The sequence below is a fragment of the Pinus tabuliformis genome, chromosome 5_1 (genome assembly GCF_031772625.1).
Source record: "Pinus tabuliformis cultivar Carrire ecotype Pingquan chromosome 5_1, CPIR1, whole genome shotgun sequence".
Lineage (NCBI taxonomy): Eukaryota > Viridiplantae > Streptophyta > Pinopsida > Pinales > Pinaceae > Pinus > Pinus tabuliformis.
This window is the reverse complement of record NC_142305.1, coordinates 668,079,100-668,093,059: the sequence shown is the minus strand read 5'-3', so window position 1 is coordinate 668,093,059 and position 13,960 is coordinate 668,079,100.

Genomic DNA, 13,960 nt, shown 5'->3' with positions numbered 1-13,960 from the left:
TCTGCATGAGTTTGGGGCTGTGCTACAGCTGGTAAAAAATGACTCATGATCATCTTGCCTTCACTGACATCAAAAGCAGACATCAGTCTTTGCTGGTTGGTGGGAGCCATCTTCAGCAAGTGATTATACAGCTGTATTTTTATGGGCTCACTCCTTTTCTTTATGTCTATGAACTGTTGTTTGATGCTCAGTTCACCCTCCCTCTGCTGGCTAGAGGAGCTGACTTCTCCTCCCACAGTTCTGTTCTGTTCCCCTTGGAAGGAACTTGCAGATACTTCCCTGCTAGGTGGGCCCATGCCCAAAGACTGCCCTGTTGGCATTTCCTCATCCGAGAAAGGGTTCATTCTCTGTCTTTTCTCACCATGACTTTCTGATGTGGTCAAGGGAGTCTCTCTGTCCCTTTTTCTGCTAGTATCCTCCTTTTGTGGAGTTTGGAGGATTGATGCATCAACTGATGTTTCTTGCCTAGGAGGGACTGTATTTTGTGCCTGCTGTTCTGTGGAAATTGGGGCTTCAACTATCCCTTCTTGCTGTGGGGGCTGCTCTTTATTATGCTGCCCTTCTTCTTGTTGCGTTTCCTGTTGTTGTTGTTGTACCTGTTGCTGCTGTTGCTGCACCTTCTCATGGTGTGGCCGTTCAGTATCCATTTCTTTTTCCTTGCCCTTGCCAGATATATCTTCAGTGGCTTTGGGTGCTTGCTGGTTTGCAGTCGAGGAGGATGCAACTGCTCCCACTTGTGTGCTTGGCAGTGAAAACACCTGTGAACAAAGTTCAAGGTCAGCCATCTTTTTAAGATTCCTTACTGCTCTTTGATTCAGCTCTTCTTGTGTAACCGGCTCCTCTAGGGTTCCTCTCCTCCATTTTGCTTGGTTAGCATGTTTTTCAATGTGAGGGATTTTTAGATGATCATAGCCAGAGAGCCTATATCTTAGCCTTCTCAAAGTGATGAAGTGGTTGGGGTCATAAGGTTTCCAGAGGAAACTAGTTTGAAGGCCAAGGGATTCAAGCATCCTGTCTGCTTCTTTCCAACCTTCCTCCCTTTGGTTATAGACAAAGTGGCCCAGTTGGTTCCTGACTTTCAACTGTGCTTTCTTGCCTTTGCCTGAAAAGTGAAGCACATCAACATTGCCAAACTGCCTGAAGTATTCTAGGGCAAATAGCCTCATAGGCACATATCTGGGTAGTCTGTAGGGAGGCAGTTCACACCCATACATCCTGATGACGGTGTGGTGCTGGTAAAAGTACCAGTCCCCAATGATGTATGATTTGGATAGCTGCAGGATCCTTTGCATTTCATCTGTGAGCCTTGGAGGGGGTGAGCCCATCATTATTGACATAGCTGGGTGGATGAACTGATCTATGAACTCACAATAAGTGTATGGAGTTTCACCTCTACAGTGGAAAACAGATGACCAATATACCACTGATCTTTGATTGCCTTGGGCATCCTCTCTTTTGATTGGAAAAGAGAATTTCTGATGTTGATGATATAAGATCAAGTGGTAAATGTAGGAGGTATACCTGAACACTCTTTCTCTTGCCAGGTTCATTAGTTGCTCATGTATTTTGTCTGCTATATAGGTGGCATAGTCATAGCAGATAGGAGACTTGCCAGGAAAAAACATGAGCATGATTACCAGCACAGTTTGATCAACAAACTCAATGGAGTTGTAGCCCAAAATGGGACTAATCATGTCAGCCAGATCTCTGCCCTGTTGGTTGAGGTATACCTGATTGATAGGAGGATACTTCACAGAGTCAGAGCCAATGTATAGCTGGTTTAGTTTGGTAACCTGAGCATCTGTCATTCTGGCTCCTCGATTTATCAAGTCTACAAGTGATAGAGGGACCAGTTTCTTCTCAGTCCTGAAGCAAAGCATATCCTTGATAGCTTCTGGGGTGACATAAAACACAGCTGATCCTGAAGGGTCAAGAACTGCCCTCTGAGTGGGGTCATAATTTTCAGCACACAGATGGATCAAATCAGGGAATTGGTTGACTTGAGGGAGTTTGAAAATAGGGAGGCATGAGCCCCATATCCCCAGCACATCTGTCCCAGCCTCATGCTTAGCCTTCAGTTCATTGAGCAGGTGGATGTGGAACTTAGTACCCATCAGCATTTCCTCTGAAATCTGATAGTCCATGTCTGCCAGAGACTGCCATTCCAATTGTCTCTGAGGGGCATTTAATGGAGCAATGTTTAATGCTATTGGAGCCACTGGTCGATCCATGACTTCTCCTATGATTTATGAATAGAGTTGCTATGCAGAGCAACCCAAAGAGTTTTCTTTGAGGGAGAAATGTGAATTGTATGGAACAGAGAGTGAGTGAGATAGTTGCAGCAATTGAAATAATGCTTAAAGGACTGATAAAAAAGTAGCAGGACTGAGCAAAGTGTTTTCTGTGATGAACTTGGTCAGTTAAGGTTCCTAGTTCACGACTGTGCGAACTAGCTGCGAATTTCAACTCAATTTGTCAAATGCGGCCCTGCAGGAGTTTAATGGCTTCACTGGCTGGATATAAGTGTAGGTCACAGTGCGTTTAACGGTAAAAACAGAGTTTTAAAGTCTGTTAACAGTTTATTTGCGGAATTATGGATAAAACCAGGTTTATGGGATGATTTTGAAGAATACCTGGTGAATTCGTCGGCAAGAGTTGCGAATCCAAGTGCAATGGAGGCTCTGGTGGTCTCGGAATCGACTTTAGCAGGCTGGTGTTGGTTTGGACGTGAGCAGCATGCAGAAATAACAGTAGTGTCTTTTGCCAAAAATGGAAAAAACACGAGATTTTGGCCTAAAAATGGATTTTTGGCAATATTGGCGCATTTTTGGGATGACGTCAGCATGACGTCATCGGGTGGGGTCGGAGTCGGATGACGTCAACATGACGTCATCGGGTGAGGTGGCGAGCTGCTATTGGTCCACGGAGATGATGCGGTGGCGGACACATTGGCACGGGGGCAGACAAAAAGGTTGACGCGATGGTGGGGTGGGGATGACGTTGGATGAGCGGATCGACCGAAACCGGAAACGGTTAGCGGTTTTGTATCGCACCGCTATAGCTACGGAGGTGGAATGTGTCAGGCGTACCTCCGATGCATTGCGGGGAAGGCGCGTGGCGGGCGCCTGACATCACCTTCTGACAGATATCGGAAGGTATCTGTCGGACGTCGAGGCCGCTCCGATATCAACGAGGGCCGTCGGATCACAGGGTCCGATCCGACAGTTGACGGAAGGGTGATGTGATCGAACAATACGGATGGGGGGGCGGGATTAATTTATTATTTGTTTTGGAATATGCGCCCGGCGAAAAAACATTAGGATATGGGGTTTTGTAAGGCTTTTCAATGTATTTTGAAAAATCAAGCATATGCTCCGAAACTTTGGATAAGCGGAAAAAGGTGGGTTTTTGGGTTATTTCACAATTTGAAAGGGGTTTATGGGCAGGAGGGGGGGTTTTATAAGGTTTTTTCTTTACAAATGAAGATTTAATGGGTGGAGTAACTTTAAAGAAGGGAGAGGGGTGAGGTTTAGGTTCATCAAAGTGACCAGATGCCAATTTGATCCCTGACAGAGGATTTATTGGCTATAATGCCAAGGGGAGGGATATGTATACAAAACTTTGGGGTTTATACACCATGGTGTTAATAATAGTAGGGGAAGGGTAACATAGGGGAATTACATAATAGAGTTAGAGTTAATATGGGGGAAAATGTGAATGAGGGGGGAAATCACTAAGTTTATTTGAAACTTACTTAGTTTTAGAGAGTAGATCAAAAATGAAAAGAATTTTTAGACAAGAAATGTGGCTTCTAAAAAGATTAAGAACCACCATGAAACCATAATTTCTTCCATGAATCTCAACTGATGAGGGAGTGTTAGTAATGAAATGGAAAAGGGGAAGAAGGGAGGTTAGACATGTTTCTTGCTTGCTGCAACTTGATGAAGAATAACACCTTCTTAATTCATTGATTTTGCTTTTGTAAACAAAGTTAGCACACATGCAACTTATAAGAAATGACCTTTCTGCAACCCCAACTGCCTACCCATCTATTTGCCTAGCATTTTTTATTTCTTCTTGGAGGGTGCACTTGGACTTGCAGACCCTTGCCTTTTCCTTTCTTTGGATTTTTCTTTTGTTTTTCTATCTACTTCTACCCTTATTTCTTCCAAGGTCCCAGATTAAGCTGTTGGGAGCATTTTCTTCTCTACCTAAACTACTTGTCTGCCAAGATTAAACAGTTTGGACAGACTTCTTTCTCTACTCTACAACTGGAAATTCAAAACATGGCATGATCCAGATTAGACTGTTGGACCATCCATCAAAATTTGAGTCCATATCAAGCTATAAGCATAGATTGTATTTTCTTGGAAATATGTGATCTTTGAATCATCAAAGCAGAGCATATTTGGACCTTTTCACTGCCAATCATGAAATATGAAACCTATTGGTATAGGTAGCTAACAGATAGGAGGTGAGGTTTCCTTAGGGCTTAAAGCAAAAGGAGAACCTAAAGAATTAGGAGCTTTATGAATTTCTGAGAGTTTTTTTTCTTTGCTAGTATTAGAATCTATACTCTCAACATGTATTTGTTCTATTGTAGGATTTTCTTGAAGAGATATAGAATATTGTTTAGGTTTACATGAACCTGATGCTCCTTTCTGCAATGCCTTTCTTCCTTTCGTGGTCTTTTCAGGGTCAAGTACTGGTTCAGCTTGTGATTTTTGAGGATTTCTCCGAGTATGCCTCACAAACTGATCCATAACTATGATTTGGAGTCACCAAGAGGTTCAGCCTCCAGTAAAGTCTCCAGATAGATGATTACAACCAAAAATGTGCCCAAACTTTTTCTATCATCAAAGTTGGATCTATGTCATTTCTCAGGGAAGCTGAACTTCAATTTCCTCTCCCCGGAAACGGCGCCAATTATGTTATCACTCCAGGAAACTCTTCTAGGTTGTAAATCGGAGGTCCCTGGTAACATGTAATCTTAAATATTGTTCTCTGAACTATTGGAATAAATGATGGTTTTGATCAAGTTATATAACCATTTCAACTCTATTCTCACTCAAGACATGCATGAACACCCTCAACAACACAAGGTTTTAGACCACAAATGCTCAATAGTTTGTAGATTTAATGGATAGATGGAGAATACTGATAGTACCAGCAAATTGCATACATGAACATATATGAATGGCTAGCTACAGGCAACAATTGAACTTACTGACTATACTAGCAGATGCATATATAATAACACATATAAATGGCTAGCTACAGGCAGTAAAGAAGCTTTCTAATCTAATACATCAAAGCAGAAATAAGATGACAGTTATCTTGCCTTACACACACAGAAAACCTGAACAAATTGTTTAAGTGCAAGCGTAGAACAACATAAAGGGAATGGACATTGAACATCTAATGGCAAAAGAAGCTTGTATTACTAAAGAATGCAGATGAGAAGCTTGAAGGAACAGAGGAGGAATAATCTCCAAAAGTTGAACCTTTGTTACATCTAGTTTTCTACCTTTTATATGCCCTTTACAATGCTCCTGAGCTCTCTAGAAGGATCAGAGTCTGAACCTTGTCTCATCTATCCCTTAACCATTTGATTCCCTCAATAGGCAGGCATGGATCGGAGGTTTTTTTCTTTCTGACAAAGGAATAGCCTCATTCAAATATTTTGGGTGCACTGGCAGGGAGCTCTCTCTTGACAGAGATGCCCACAATCTCTTCTATTGATTTCGGCTATGTCACGTCGTGCTGCTCCATGATGTATATGATTCAGGCCATGTTGTGCTATAGATGCCCATGATATTTCTATTTTGAGCTAGTTGGGCATTCTTTGTTGCACTGTAGATGCCTCCCGGCCTTTGTTTCTCTTCAAACTATTTAATAATGAGTGTTTTCTGCTTTACAAAGAAACCATTGTAATGCTGTAAACTCCTGCCAATGTTTGTTCCTTTCGAACTTTAAAAGTCCTCAAAAATTATTTATTTACCCATCGGGTCCGCCCTTTGGGTCGCTGTCACCTATCGCAAGGCTCCAAGGCTCCCTTTGTATTTTCGTTGAAGCAATGAAAACACATAAAAACATTGACATATGGCTTTCCCCGGACCTGAAAAATTATAACATCTCGTTTTAGAACCCATCGGGTCTAGGGTTTATCGCTATCGGCATTGTCCTATGGTTCCATTTGTATTTCGTTATACAATGAAATACATGACAAATACATTACAAAATTCTTGGGCGTGGACTTGAAATATTATGGAATATCGTTCACAATTCCATCGAGTCCGACCTTATCGCATTGCACATAGGAATATGTAAAGGCCCTGCCCCTTTGGTCTTCCCGATATGTGATCCGTCGATGTGATTTGGGCCGTTGATCTGTGTATGCGATTGACGGTCCTTGTTTAATTGCCGATCGCCATCGCCATCACTCCATGGTCTGCGTCGATTTTCCTCCCGCCGATGCAACCCACTGATCCGATCATTGGTGATTGTTGATCGGTGGTGTCATGCACCTGCCTTTCGACTATCCCCTCTGTCCTATCGATATGCGATTTGCCGCTTAGATCTAGGCTGTTGATCGGCCAAATCTAACAGTTGTTGTGCGATGCCTAGTTTAAGCCTGTGGTAATGATTTTTCTATGGTTTTAGAGTGTTTGAGCCTCCCAATAGTGTATTTCTGCCCTTCCAAGGGCTTTCCTCCTACGACCATTTTGAATTTGAACAATCTTCGAGAGGATTTTGAAGACTTTTGGGGCATACTTAGATCCTTTTTTGGACCATTTTCCCACAAGGCTAACAGGACACATTTAAACTTGGAGTGTGTTTGTCTTCTTTGTTATATATTTCATGTTTGCTGGTTCGCACAGCTGTGCTGTTCACAAACCATGCCTTCAACAACATGGGTCAACCAATGCGCTGGTGGTTGCATTGGAAGTATCACTTCATGTGAGAAGACCCATGCACTGTTATCTTAGGAGTAGGAGTAGTGTTTTCTTTTGGTTTGTTTGCTTGCATGCATGTTTGCTTCTTACTTTGCATGTTTGTTTGTTTGCCTGCTTGTTTTCTTACTCGCTTTGCTTATGCATTTATGTCTCCTTTTGTTTTGTTGTTTGTTTGCTTGTTTACATTTGTAGGTTAGATTTGCATGAGACTATGTGTGACTCTTGAAATAAGCTGGGTAAAGTACAAGAGGACTTGTGCATTTATCAATACTTGATTATTTGTCATCCTGTCTCTGTATTGGGGAAATTTTTAAGGATGGATATTTATCTTAAATTTTAGAAACCTTGGCGAATGTCACTAGACCATAATATGCAATCTCAAAAATTTTGAGTGATATTTTGTAAAACTATTAGAATTTATAATAATTTTATATAGTCCCTATATAATATTTTGGCAAATTTTAAGGTAAACTAATTTTACAATACAAAATTTGGGCGAATCATTTTTAGAAAAAATGGAAATTAGGGATTTTGTTTTTTTTTTAAGCATGGAAAATTAGCCCACCTGTGAATACTAGCCCCTAAAATTTTCCCTGATCTATATGAAGATCTTGTTATCTTTAGTCCATGATACGTCAATGGAAAATATGTACTATTCAAAGTGAATCTTGGTGAAAACACAATGCTTGCGCGCTAACTAGTGTCACCTACTCTAGTCAGTTGTTTTAGGTTAACCCTTGTCAGCTCAGTCAAGTAGAGCAAGGTGAGGGGGAAAATGTTAACAAGCACATCAAAGGTGTATATATATAAACTACTTCTCTAAAGGAACAACCTCTTCTACTCTCAATAAGTCGAGATCCCTCTTCAGCCTCTGAAATGAATAAGTGTTATGCATAGTTATGAAAAATGAAAAAAAAAAAAAAAAGTGAAAATTTTCAAAAAAAAGGGGAAAATGAATAAGGTGAAAGAAGAGAAAGGATTCTTGGGTAGAGAGGTAATACAAGTAACTCTGTCAGGGTACTGACCAGGCTCATTGGCAGCGGAGCGATGCTTGTGTTCCTATGTATCTCTATTGGGGTACTATCCAAGCCTGCTGGCAGCGAAGCAACACTAAAGATGAAACTAACACTCTGATGACCATAAAGCTTGTGCACCAATATAACCCTCATCCCCAATCGAAACAACTATGTTGACTTGGCTTGGAATGTTTATCAACCAACCAAGGGCTTGGCAGATGCTACATATTACAATCAAGCAAGTGTGGAAACCAAGATTAATAGAGAAGTGAAAAATACTTCCGAAGGTGTTAGACTTTCTTTTCATGAACAAGGTCCTTTCAGAGAGCTAGAGTTCTACCATTGTTTCGCTAAGTGTTGCAGTGGCTACAACCACCCTCCAAAATTTTTCCTTGGCTTCGTTTTGGAGCCTCCCTACCAACCATCCTAGTAGCATGTCTTGCAATGTCAAGTACATGAGCTTCATTGGTTTTCTAGTAGTTTGTCAGCCTATGCATGATTGTTTGTTTCACTGCCCTCACAGGATGCCACTTCGGACTTAGTCCAGAAGCTGGCTGAGTAGCTCCCTCAAAAAATTGTGCAATTCTGGAGGAGAACCAACCCTCCCTCTAGAAATTGTGCAAATTTATTGGGAATCTGCTGGGCTGAGAAATTGCGCAATCCTGTAAAATAGTCTTCCCAGTGAAAACTTTGCAATTTGGCCCAGCAGTGATGCTCAGCCCAGAAATTGGGCAATTTTGGGCAACAGTCAGCTGCTCCTACTAGAAATTGTGCAATCCCTCTAGACACCTAGCCCAACTTCCTCCTAGAAATTGCACAAAAATCCCTCTCAGTCAAGCAGGCTGTTGCATGTTCCTTTAGATTGACCAGTTCCACTCAGGACCGAGAAAACTTGAATTGCATGCATGGGTTTATTTTTCCCAAACTGGAAAAAAGTAACATGCAAAAAGCATCCCTAGATTTTAGAGAGCTACTTTTAGCAAATGGAGGTTACATGCAAAGATCATTTTAGAGACTTTTCTCCAAGTGATGCCTTTTCCTAGATTTGTGGCATGCACGTCATGAGCCTCAAACTTATTTATTCGACGCTTCAGAGCTCATTCTTCACATCGATCTTGGAGCTCTGACATCCCACAACACATCCAGGAGTCTTTGACACATCCAGCGCAGTTATTTCTAGGTAAGTCTGCTTTACTTGTCTTTTGCAACAGTTCTGTCACTTTTTGTGTTTTAGCTTGTGTGAGTGTTGTCTGCTTGATTTTTAAATATTCTTTCCTTTCGTTTGCATGCATGTTAGCCTGTACAAGCACCATTTCAATTTTCGTTAGTATCTCATTGTTGTTGCATGCATGACATTGTTTTGCATGAACAATCGTTGATTCAGTGACTCGTTTCACACACATGCATATTGTTCCATTTTCTGAATCTTGCATTCACTGTTTGCATGCACGATCATTCACTCATGCTTGCACTCAGTATCGCCATGAATTCACATCAACATTTGCATTCAGTTCCCTGTCAGCGGGTCTGGGCAATCTTGGCCCGGACTCTGTGTCACCCAGACAGAATTGCGCAATTCTGAGAGGGAAGACTCTGCCTTCCTCCCAGAAAATGTGCAAATCTGGCCAGTCAGTGTCCTCCAATATTGTCTTGCACAATTTTGAGAGGCAGTGTTTGTTAGCCCAGAAAATTGCGCAATGTAGTCCCTGGGCCTACATCTCTTGCCAGCTGAAATTTCACATTGCGCAATCTCAGCACCTAGTAGGCCAGTTTAGGTTGCACATTGTGAAATTCCAGCAGTCAAATAGCCTCTCGACAGTCCAAAATACCTTTTGAAAAATTTCGGAAATCAGTCTCCTGGCCTCCCAGTGAAAATTGTGCAATCCTTGCTAGTAGTTCCCTGGGTATGTTGCATGTCATCCCTCAAGTTTGCTTTGTTTTTAGCTGACAGATTTCTTGCCATGCATGTCACCATGTCTCCAGATATAGTAGGTGCTCATCCATCTCTCATTAGTTTAGGATCAATGGCCTCCAAGAGAGCAGGGTCAAAGGACACCTACGGAAGCGAAACTGGAGCAGCTGTTAGGGTCCCACCCTAACCCTCTTATTTATGTAATGGGATCGAGTCATAGTCAAGAGTCAATAAAGCCCATATTAATAATTGTAAGTGATTAACCCGCAATCAATGATAGGACCACAGTTAGTTGCAAATGGGCCGTAGTATTAGATAGATGGTATTAATAAAACCCATGGTATTGATCCATGGTATTGCATGTATGAGTCATATATAAAGGATAGAGACTCCCTGCGAGGAGCATCGTGTCTTATTTTTGAATCGAGTTGTGCTCTATTGGAGGTTGCCCCCTCGAAGAGGCCAATGAACATTGCTTTCTGAATAATAAAATGTTTGTTGTTGTCTCGCACTATTCTATGTTCTGGGTATCTCTATTCGCATATTCTGTATTTGGGTATCTTTTTCCAGGTTAAGAGCATAATAAGTGGTATCATAGCACTTTCTAGGGCCGGTGGGATCTCCATTTCTTAGCAAAAAAAATTTGGCTAGAGACGTGTTCCGATGTCTTTAAACCATGGGATCTGTCATTGAGCGCATAAACCTGCGGATTTGGGGAGGCATGCACGCAGGAAATACAAGAGGTGGTCACGCTTTTTGGACTCCCTTGTAACCCCTGTGGGTACCCCTTTGAGTAATAGCGCATTAGACAGAACCGCGTATGGACTGTCTTCCAAGTACCTTCTGGGTATATCAGAAGCCCCTTAGCTCCTCCGCAACCTCGCCATAGATAAACCGTCGACCGTCTTGCTGCTACAGTACACCGAGAACAGCACTCGAAGAGATTACTCGCCCGTACGATATGGTAGTCGAGTTGTACGGCTAAGGGTATGGTTGATCCTCCTTAGTTAGAGCCCTGAAACATTGGGTCAAGTGTTACTGTCAGACCGTTATGTATATTGCGATCTGTAGCACCTGACACTCCTCGAGACTAGAGTTCCCTTTCTATCTTGGGATCACGCATCATCTCTGCCTGATCCACTTGTGCAAAGGGGTGTAGCAGCAGCAGACATCAGTCCCGCAGTTCCGAGTTAGTAGACTAGCGTTTTGATCTATTAGATCCATCAGATCCGCAGCAGTAGTCTGTTCTGCCACCCAGAGATATCCGATCCGCCATTCAGATCTCTCAGATCCATCAGATCTGAGTAGTTGTGTGGGGTTCCTATACCGGGGCATAATTTTCGCAGGACTTTTGGCAGCATTGACATTTTGATGATTTGGCGACTGCAGTATTCATAAGGAAGGAGTAAAACTCCGTTAGGAGTTTTCAAAAAAAAAAAATCTGAGATCTCCCGGGGCGCTTATTGGTGATCTAGCCCATCAGAATCAGGACGACGAGCTGAGCACAGTGGTACCATTTAATTCTTATTGAAAAAAAAAAAATTGGGCGGTCCCAAATCTCAAGAACATCTGTTCGGTGCATGGTAGAAACTAGAGCTCAAGCTATGGGCAATGAGAGGATTGACAAACTTGAACTAACCTTGCAATCCATCCAAAGTCAACTTGATAGACTATCTACCCTAATCTCGAAGGGCAAGGAGGAAGCCCACGAGGAGGCGGATAATGGCAATGGACACAATGAGGGTGAGTCTAGCCACTGTCCTCACGTCTGGCGCACCCACCAACAATCCCGTCAACGACCTCCCAAGTTGGATATGCATAAATTTGACGGTTATCACCCAGCAGCATGGATAACACAAATGGAGTAGTATTTCAATCTGAATAACATCTTAGATAATGAGACTCAGCTTATGGTGGGGAGCATGTACTTGGACAATGAAAGGTGGCAATGGTGGGAATGGCATCAACGTTGCAATGGACCTTTTCTGGCTTGGACCAACTTCAAAAAAGCTCTTACAGACCGCTTTGACCAGGAATCTTCTTTTTTGGGTCATCTTACTAAGCTCTGACAGACTGGCACAGTGGATGAATATATTACAGCCTTTGAAGCCTTAGCCTTCCACACTAGGGGTCTCTCAGATGTGTTCTACACGGAATGTTTTATCAGTGGTCTTAAAGAAGCCATAAAAGCCCAAGTCCTACTGCACCACCCTCCCACATGGACGGAGGCTTGCAAGGTAGCTCGTAACGTGGAATGTGTGTTAGCAGCCCAGTACAGTCGCCCAAATGTCTCCGCTAAGGGTCGCCCCCCACAGGTTCACAACACGTCTCAAACAATTAAGGTCCAAAAGGTGTCACCTACAGAAATGGCCGAAAGAAGAAAGCAAGGATTATGTTACTACTGTGATGAAAAATACTCCCCAGGTCATAAATTCAAGGAGCCCAAATTTTTTCAAATTGATGCCACTGACTACAGCTCATCAGAGGAAGATCCACCACTTGAGGAACATGAGGCGGTAGAAGAGGACAACCAAAAGGACAATTTCCCTGATGAACTAGTTATTTCACTGCATGCTTTGGCAGGGATTTCTTCACCTCAAACTCTCAAAATCAGAGGTTTTATTAAACATCGCCCAGTAGTAGTCTTGATTGATAGTGGAAGTACACATAATTTCATCCATCACAAAGTCGTGGAAGCAGTGCATTGTTTTGTACGAGCAGTTTCTAACTTCCAAGTCCAAATTACGGATGGGGGCACAATGAAATGTGAAGGCCACTGTGAAAATGTCAAACTTCAAATGGGGGATTATCAGTTGAAGACCCACATGTTTGCCATACACATGGGAGGGTGCAACATTGTCCTCGGCGCTGAATGGCTCCGCACTCTTGGGCTAATCACAATGGATTTCCAGGAGTTATATATGAGTTTTAAGTAGAACAACTCCACACATACCCTCCGTGGACTCCAGGCGGGAGCTCCCTCTATCATCAGCTCGCATAGGATGGAAAAATTGCTAAAAAAGGCCCATCATGGAGTTATAGCTCAATTTAATGCTATCCAGGTAGTCGCAACCAAGTCTCTGCCGATTCATCCTGAGATGCAATAGATTTCAAATAACCATCTGTCGGTCTTTGACAAGCCTCATGAGCTTCCACCCTTGAGAGGGGAACATGATCATAGCATCACCTTGGTTCCAGGGGCCCAAACCCCAAATGTGCGCCCATACAGATATCCGTTCACCCAAAAGAATGAAATAAAAAAATAATCAAGGAACTTTTGGAAGCAGGTGTCATTCGTCCCAGCATTAGTCCTTATTCATCACCAGTGATCATGGTGCTCAAGAAAGATGGGGAGTGGCGGATGTGTCCAGACTTCAGGGCCCTCAATAAGTTGACAGTCAAAGATAAATTTCCCCTCCCGGTGGTTGATGATTTGCTGGATGAACTCAATGGTGCTCAATTCTTCACTAAGCTGGATCTGCGCTCAAGCTACCACCAAATTCGCATGAAGGAAGTTGACATTCCAAAGACTGCTTTCCGAACTCATGAAGGCCATTATGAGTTCCTAGTCATGCCATTCGGTCTTTGTAATGCCCCATCTACTTTTTAGAGCCTTATGAACCACCTTCTCAAACCATATCTCAGGAAATATTTCCTTGTCTTCTTCGATGACATCCTCATCTATAGTTGCACTTGGGCCGCACATCTTCAGCATGTAGATCTACTCTTGCAACTACTATGCAACCATAAATTATTTGTTAAGATGTCCAAGTGTTCGTTTGGCTTTGAAGAAGTTGAGTATTTGGGCCACATTGTGGGGCGTGAAGGTGTCAAGGTGGACCCCAAAAAGATTCAAGCAATGCAGGATTGGCCTCAACCTAGGACCTTGAAGATCCTGAGAGGATTTTTGGGTTTCACAGGCTATTATCGCAAATTTGTCCACAATTATGGTCACATAGCAAAGCCCCTCACTCAACTCCTGAAGAAAAATTCATTCTTCTGGAATGAGGATGCACAACAGGCCTTTACAGCTCTCAAAAATGTCATGTGTTCCACTCCAGTCTTAGCACTACCTG